Raw genomic sequence first — 6,777 nt, 5'->3', positions numbered from 1 at the left:
GGGAGGAAGGGAGGGAAGGTAGACAGGGAGGAGGGGAGGAGGGGAGGCAGGAGAGAGAGGAGAACGGGGCAAGAGAGAAAGGAGGAGGAGGGAGAGGAACACCCCCCACCAGGCACGTGAGGCTCCGCAGGCCTCCAGCGATGGAGAAGCCCCGGGGGTGCCAGCTCCGCCCCCTCCACCCGAGTCCCGGCACACCCCAGCGGAGCCTTAGCATCACCCTCGTCCTGCAGCAGCACCTCACCCAAATCCCCAGCAGCGCGCCCTCCGCTGGCTGCCCCCGCATTTTCGGGAGACTGGAGTGGCCGCTGTGTGTTTCTGTCCCCACCTCCAAGGGGGTTCCGTGGCTGGCAGGCCAGCTTGTTTTGGTTTGGCTTTCTTTTCGTTTTTGAAACAGACTTAGCAGAAGGGAAGGAACATTAACAAGGACCAGAAACCCCAGGGCTGGGGGTGGGAAGAAGTTAGAGGCCGGGGAGAAGCGGGAGTGTTTTGTGTTGATTTCAAGAAGTCGATGCAGACAAGAGGCCTCGGGCATCGCCCCTAAAGGGACTGGAGGAAGAGCGGGGGTTACGGAGTGCTGATGGCGACCACGTGCTCCTTCCTGGTGTCAGGAAGTCAGGTAAGGAGCTGGAGTTATGCCAGAGTGAACACTGCAGGACTGGTTTTCTCTGGGGGAGCCTCTGAGCCGGGATGCCAGGGGCCTGACGTTCTGAGAGCCTCCTGCCAGGCATGGTGTGCTGGGAAGCACCCCAGGCTAAGGTGCCTCCTGGTGCAGGGGTGTGTTGGGCTTGCTGGGACCATCCATCCACAGCCTCTGGCCCAGGTGCCGTCCAATCTGAGGGCCATCAGTGATGTTGACTCCAGGCCAGACTGGCCCTGCTCCACCGCATGGAGCCCTGATGAAGGGGTTGGCAGTGCCAGGCTCTGAGACCTCATGCCCATGCCTCTGGGGAGGATCCTGCGGTCTGTAGCGGGCTGACTCCCAGGCCCCAGGATGCCGGTGCAGGGTGAACGTTGCCAGGAAGGGCCACACGGCCGGGCACAGGAGGAGCTGTTCACGTGTCTGCTGTGGTTCACCCATCCTGGGATGCAGGAATCAACCTCCCAGGGGTGAAATGAAGATTAAATGGAGAAGAAGAGAGGAAAACAGAATCTGAGAGTGACAGGTCTCCCAGGCTGTCCCCAACCACACGGTCCTGGTGGAGATCAACACAAATCAATCAGCCAGGCCTCCTCCAACCCTTCTTTTGCTCCACCTGGAGTTGGCAAGTTAGAAATTCATCAAACCAGGCTTTTCGGCATGTTGACGCAGCTGCTGGGAATTAGCCCCAGGCGTCTGGATGTCCACAGCCCTGCATTGGCACTGCAGACACCCATGGGTCCCTGCCCCTCTGGCCCTGCCTCTTCCAGAAGCTGTGGTGTTGGACTCCCAGCCTGCATGGGGCAGCAAAGGTCGGAACGGGACCTAGGCGGAAGCGCACAGAAAACCCTGGTGGCAGGAGCTAAGGCGGGGGGCAAGGTCTGGAGCACTTCCAAGGACGGAGTCCAACTCTGTGGACCCAAAACACCGTGGAGGGAGGCTGCTCCAACCCGAGACTGGACGGAGGGGAGCACCAGCCCAGCCCTGGCCAGGAGCAAGGGCTCCAGGGAGGGCAGGAGATGGGCCAGCGCCAAGAGATAAAGGGGCCCCTTTCTTCGGTGGGTGCCATGCAGGAAGCCCGGCCGTTTTCTCTGCCTGTGGCAGGAGCGATGGGCTGCTACCCCAGCGTACTGCCGCGGTCAGCCCTAGAGCAGCCCGAGCTCCAGGGTGGCAGGTGCGCCCTGAATGCGCCTGGAAGGGTGGAATCAACGGGAGCAGCCTTGCTTTGGGAGACAAAGCCCTGGAATGTTGAGGGGTTCTCTTGCTCCCTCGGGATGAGGCCTGGGCGCCCTCACCTGCGCATTGCCCTGGGCAGCTTCTGCACTGGCGGCGCGCACAGCCCTGCTTTCCCACCACCCGACACCGGAGAAGGCAAAGCTTTAGTCAGCAGCCAGCAGCCTGAGCTCCACAGGGCTGCTTCTGGTGCCCAGCACACTGGCCACGGTACCCTGAGGGCCTCAGGCACCCCACCAGGAGCCGAAGCCACTGGCACTGAAGAGAAAGTGATGAGCATCACTGTCCAGCCTTCCAGAAGGAGCAAGCCTGTGCCCCTGGCCCGGGAGCCAGGTGACAGCACAGGAGCTGGGCTGGTTTTGACTATGGGGGCTAAACCTGTCTCATCCCGGGGCCTCTTCCGAAGGGGGGCCAGCCAGTCACCAGGCTCTGCAGAGACCACCTGCCTCTTGGTGATGACTTTTGGCAAAGCAAACAAAGTCTGCCCAGGAAAGCTGGGCCAGCTGTCACAGCAAGTGAGGGGACACTCAGATGACAGCTCTGTCCCCACGGGGTCCCTGTGCTCAGCCGAGACAGAAGTCGGGGACCAGGAGGGCATTCTACAGGGAAGGGAAGCCCGCACTTCTCCTCACACGGCCTTGTGGTGCAGGAAACCAGCCAATTCTCTAATCGGGAGCAGCCCGTCCCTCAAGACACTTCTCTGAGTTTCTCGGGCCATTTTTCTAAGTGCTGCATCGAATTGTCAGCGCCACACAATTTCCCATAGCAGCGTGGTCCTGGGCTCTGTGTCAAGAACACAGATCAGTGCTCCAAGTGGTGTGGAACTGAATTCCAACACACCTGAACTCACATTGCCAACTTCCCATGGAGCTTCATTCCCAACTGTTCACACACCCACAGCCTGGGTGCACACAGACATGTGCACACACATGTATGCACATGCACACACACATGCACATGTCTGCACACACACAGGCACACGCACACACACATGCACACATGCATGCACACATGCTCACACACATACATGCACATACACATACACACACATGCTTGCACACATGCAAGCACACAGGCACACACATGCGCACACACACACACGGAAAAGAGCTCATGCCTGGACATGCAGGTGGGCACACAGAACCGTGCACCTCACACACATTCCTAGACACCTGCATGAGACACACATGCCTGTCTGTCACCACACGCATACACATTTGAACATGCACACTTTCACATGTGCGGGCACACGCCTGCCCCTGCACACCTGTGTTGCCTGACACAGATGCACACGTACACAGCACATGCACACACTCACACACACCTCCATGTGGGCAGCTCCGGCCTCAGCGCCTTCACTGCCAGTGCTGATCTGAAGAGAAAGGACTGGAAGGCCTGCATTCCCAGTGGTGTAGGAAACACTCAGACTTGAAGGGCTGCGCAGACTTGAAGCACCGCCTTCTGCTGCCAGGCAGGGTCAGGCAGAGCCAAGCTGTTAGATCCTTGAACCAAGCATCTGGCCTCAGTGAGGGGAGGAGCTGTTTGATCAATCTTTGATCAATCAGTGTCCGGCAGGCAGGCAGGGCCTTGACGAAGTCTGGCCAGGAAAGTTACGAAACCCACGATCCCTCTGATCAAAGATGGGCACTTTCTAGTCCATCAGCTGCTCAGCTGGGCCTGTCCTCCCTAGAGCAGCAGCAGCATGGGCCGCAGGCATCCTGAGAAAGCCGCCTTCTTCCTGTCCTGGTGCCCACGGACACCAGCTCACCAAGGGCTCCCCAGTTCCTAATTCTCCCACAGGTGACTGGGGAGGAAGAGCTCCCCGGGTGGTGCCCAGAATAACCCCAAGGACATTCTCAGGAGCTGATCCTGGACCATAACCTGTCACGTCACCCAGCAAGCGCTGTGATTAGGTCAGGGGTCTTCAGAGGCAGCCTCGTCTGGATCATCCTGGGGGCTCAAAATGCTTTCTAAGAAAGAGGTGGCACAGGCTAGAGATGGACAGAGGAAGCGAAACAGGAGCACAGAGGCAGAGGCTGGAGGGACGAGGCCCCAGGCCAGGGAGCACCAGGGAGCACCTGGGAGCACCTGGAGATGGAGGAGCAGGAAACTCGGGAGGGTGCCACCGCCCACACCTGGATCCTAGGCTGCTGGTGCCCGGGCTGTGAGGGAAGAAATGCTGTGGTTTTAAGTCACTGAGGCTGTGGGCTTTCCGCACGGCAGCTCACAGGCAGGAAAGTCACACCCTGACCCGAAGCCCTGCCCTCGCTGGGGCACTCCCAGTCTCCCCCAGCCCTAGGCTGGCCCGTGGGGGATCACAGAAGGCCAAGCAGACCCGGTGGCACAGACCAGACCGAGGTTCTGGGAGGGAGGATTTCTGGGTCATTCAAGCCTCAGCCAGGGTCCTTCTCTCCAGGCAAAGCAGCACTCCCAAGGCGAGCAGCCAGGCTGGGGGTGGAGGGATAGGGTCATGGGGCTGGCTGATGGCCCCTGACTCGCCCCTGATGCTTGGTCTGGGAGTAGGGGTGGGACGGGAAGGGACATCTGCGTCACCCTTTGGCTCCAGCCTCCAAGCCCTCATGCTCCTCTCCCTGTCTGCAGCAGTTGGCATCAAAGGCCAAGTAACAGAACACCTCTCCAGCGGGTGCCACTCTGAGGGAGAGGCTGCTCGGGCCCAGCCTCCTGACGCCATGCTGTCAGGCAGGCCTCAGCGCCCGCGTCGTCTGCCCGGCCACAGTGGGTTCACCGTAGGATTGGAAGAGGCCATGAGGGAGCACTACCAGCCTGCAAAGGCCCAGGAGGCTGAATCACAGGCATGCCGACCGCACGGTTGTGGGGAGAGCTGCCCAGCCTGCGACAGGAAGGAGGGAGCGTGCACCCTGGGGGCAACCACTGCCTCTTTGGTTCACCGCTGACTTCTTTCAACGCCTGCCAGGCTGAGGACCCATTCCCATTTCCTGGCGTGTTTGTGGCCTGCAGTCATTCAGGGCATTCATTCCCAAAAGGGTCAGCACTGCCGGTCAAGAACCTTTTCCAGCTAATGTGAGCGGCAAGAGATTTCTGAGAGGACTCTGCGTGGCTTAAATTATTTCTGGGTCAGGGTGGGATGTCTCACCATGGGAACAAGGAGCTGGAGTGTCCAGTGCAGCCAGGAGATGCCCGCCTCCCCGAGATGGTCCCAGCACCTGCTGTCTCCACTGACGCCGGGGGGGACCCCAAGTCAGGTTGCCCCTGCCGGCCACTGCTGCAAATCGTGCCCCTCCATACCCGAGACTGCAGCGAGGACAGCTAAAAACCAGGCTGCATGCCCACACCTCAGCTGGGAGGGAAGCTTCATAACTATCACGATTCCATTTCACCTCAGAAGGCAGAATCCGTGGTGGGGGAGGCAGCGGGGTGCCGAGGGGATGCACAGGGGAAGCGCCGTGAGTGGCGGCTGTCCGATTCCATTCACCCCACCCAGACCACCGCCCCTCTGCTGGGCTCAGCTGGTGCCCGGGGGCCAGGCATGGAGGGACCTGCCCCACATGGCTGCCCTCGTCATGGTCTCTGCTGCCCTGTACTTCAACAGCAGACCCAAGGGTCAGCGCAGGTGGGACCCAGCCGGTGGGGAGGGAAGTGGAGCAAGGAACTACCTGGAAGGGAAAAGCTTTCCCAAGCCCTGGACGGCACCATCTCTTCGGTCCCCTCTGCAGGGCTGGGCCACTGTCTTGGCTTCCAGGCACTTAGAGAGTTAATTTTCTGGCAAAGGAGGCCCTGCCCGCTGGCCCGGAAATCAGGACCAGACAGGAGGCCCGGCCTGCCCAGCTCGGGACAGTGGGGACGCAGAGCACCCCAGGGCCCCGGCGTGTCTCAGCCATCCGTCTTCCCGCTGACCACGGCCACAGCCCACACACACTGCAGGGGCCCAGGAAGGCTCCGGAGAATGCCCCGCCCACCCACAGAGCGCAGGCCCCCTCCTCTCGCCCCTTGGGTTGTGGGAGGCTGAGGTCGCCACAGTTCCCCTCCCTCCCTGCACATAGGGTGCCGCAGGAGCCCCAGATCCTTTGCTCCGGCGCCTTTTGGAGCCTCAGGCAGTGCCGGCAGCCCCACTCACAGGCTCCTCCGTGGAGCGGGTCACCCAATCCGCAGGCCTCTCTGTGCTCACAGGTGCCGGGATGTACTCTCCCGGAGAGGGAGGGGCAGCCCCAGGGCCACCTGCCCACTCCGCCAGGCTAGAGCAGAAGGGGATTTGTCAGAGTCCTCGAATCAACCCGTCTGCACCACCCTGCAGCACACTCCCCGATCCCGAGCGAGGCCTCATCTCCCTGGACCCAGAGACAAAGACTTGGCTGTGGGGAGCCTGCAGGGAGTGACTCCAGGAAATATGAGCAAGGGGGGTGAGGTGACCTCTACAGGGTTCGAGTCAGTAAAGTGTAAGGAATGGGCCAGTTACCGCCTCAGACCAGTTCCCCGGGACACTCCCAGACCTCTGTGAACTCTGCACGTAAATTGTCCCTCAGAGGGCAGCACTGCCAGGTGCTTGTCGGCCAGAGCCTGGGGCCCCTGAGCACAGGGGCTTCAGCGGGGACAGAACTGCCCACTGTGCTGGGGGTGCCCTGGGTGTGGCCGAGGGCACTGCTCCACCTGCTGCCCATCCCCGCCCCATGCCTCGCTTGGAAGCCAGACTCGGCTTCTGTGGGTCACACTTCCCGCACGCCTCGCCCACCCAGCCCATCCCCTCCCGCCCCCGGCGGGACGCCTCTGCCGGGAGCAAATCTGCACCCCTGTCCACGTCCTCTGTGGCCTCTTGCAGTGTCTGCCGTGGTCTGCCCTCCCCCGTCTCTCTGCTCTTCAACCCCACACTCACACACCCCTCCCTCCACATTGGCCACCGTGTCTATGACCATGGCATCCCCCCTCCCCCA

This window comes from Cebus imitator, unplaced genomic scaffold (genome assembly GCF_001604975.1).
Source record: "Cebus imitator isolate Cc_AM_T3 unplaced genomic scaffold, Cebus_imitator-1.0 Scaffold486, whole genome shotgun sequence".
Taxonomy (NCBI): domain Eukaryota; kingdom Metazoa; phylum Chordata; class Mammalia; order Primates; family Cebidae; genus Cebus; species Cebus imitator.
This window is presented reverse-complemented; position numbering follows the sequence as displayed.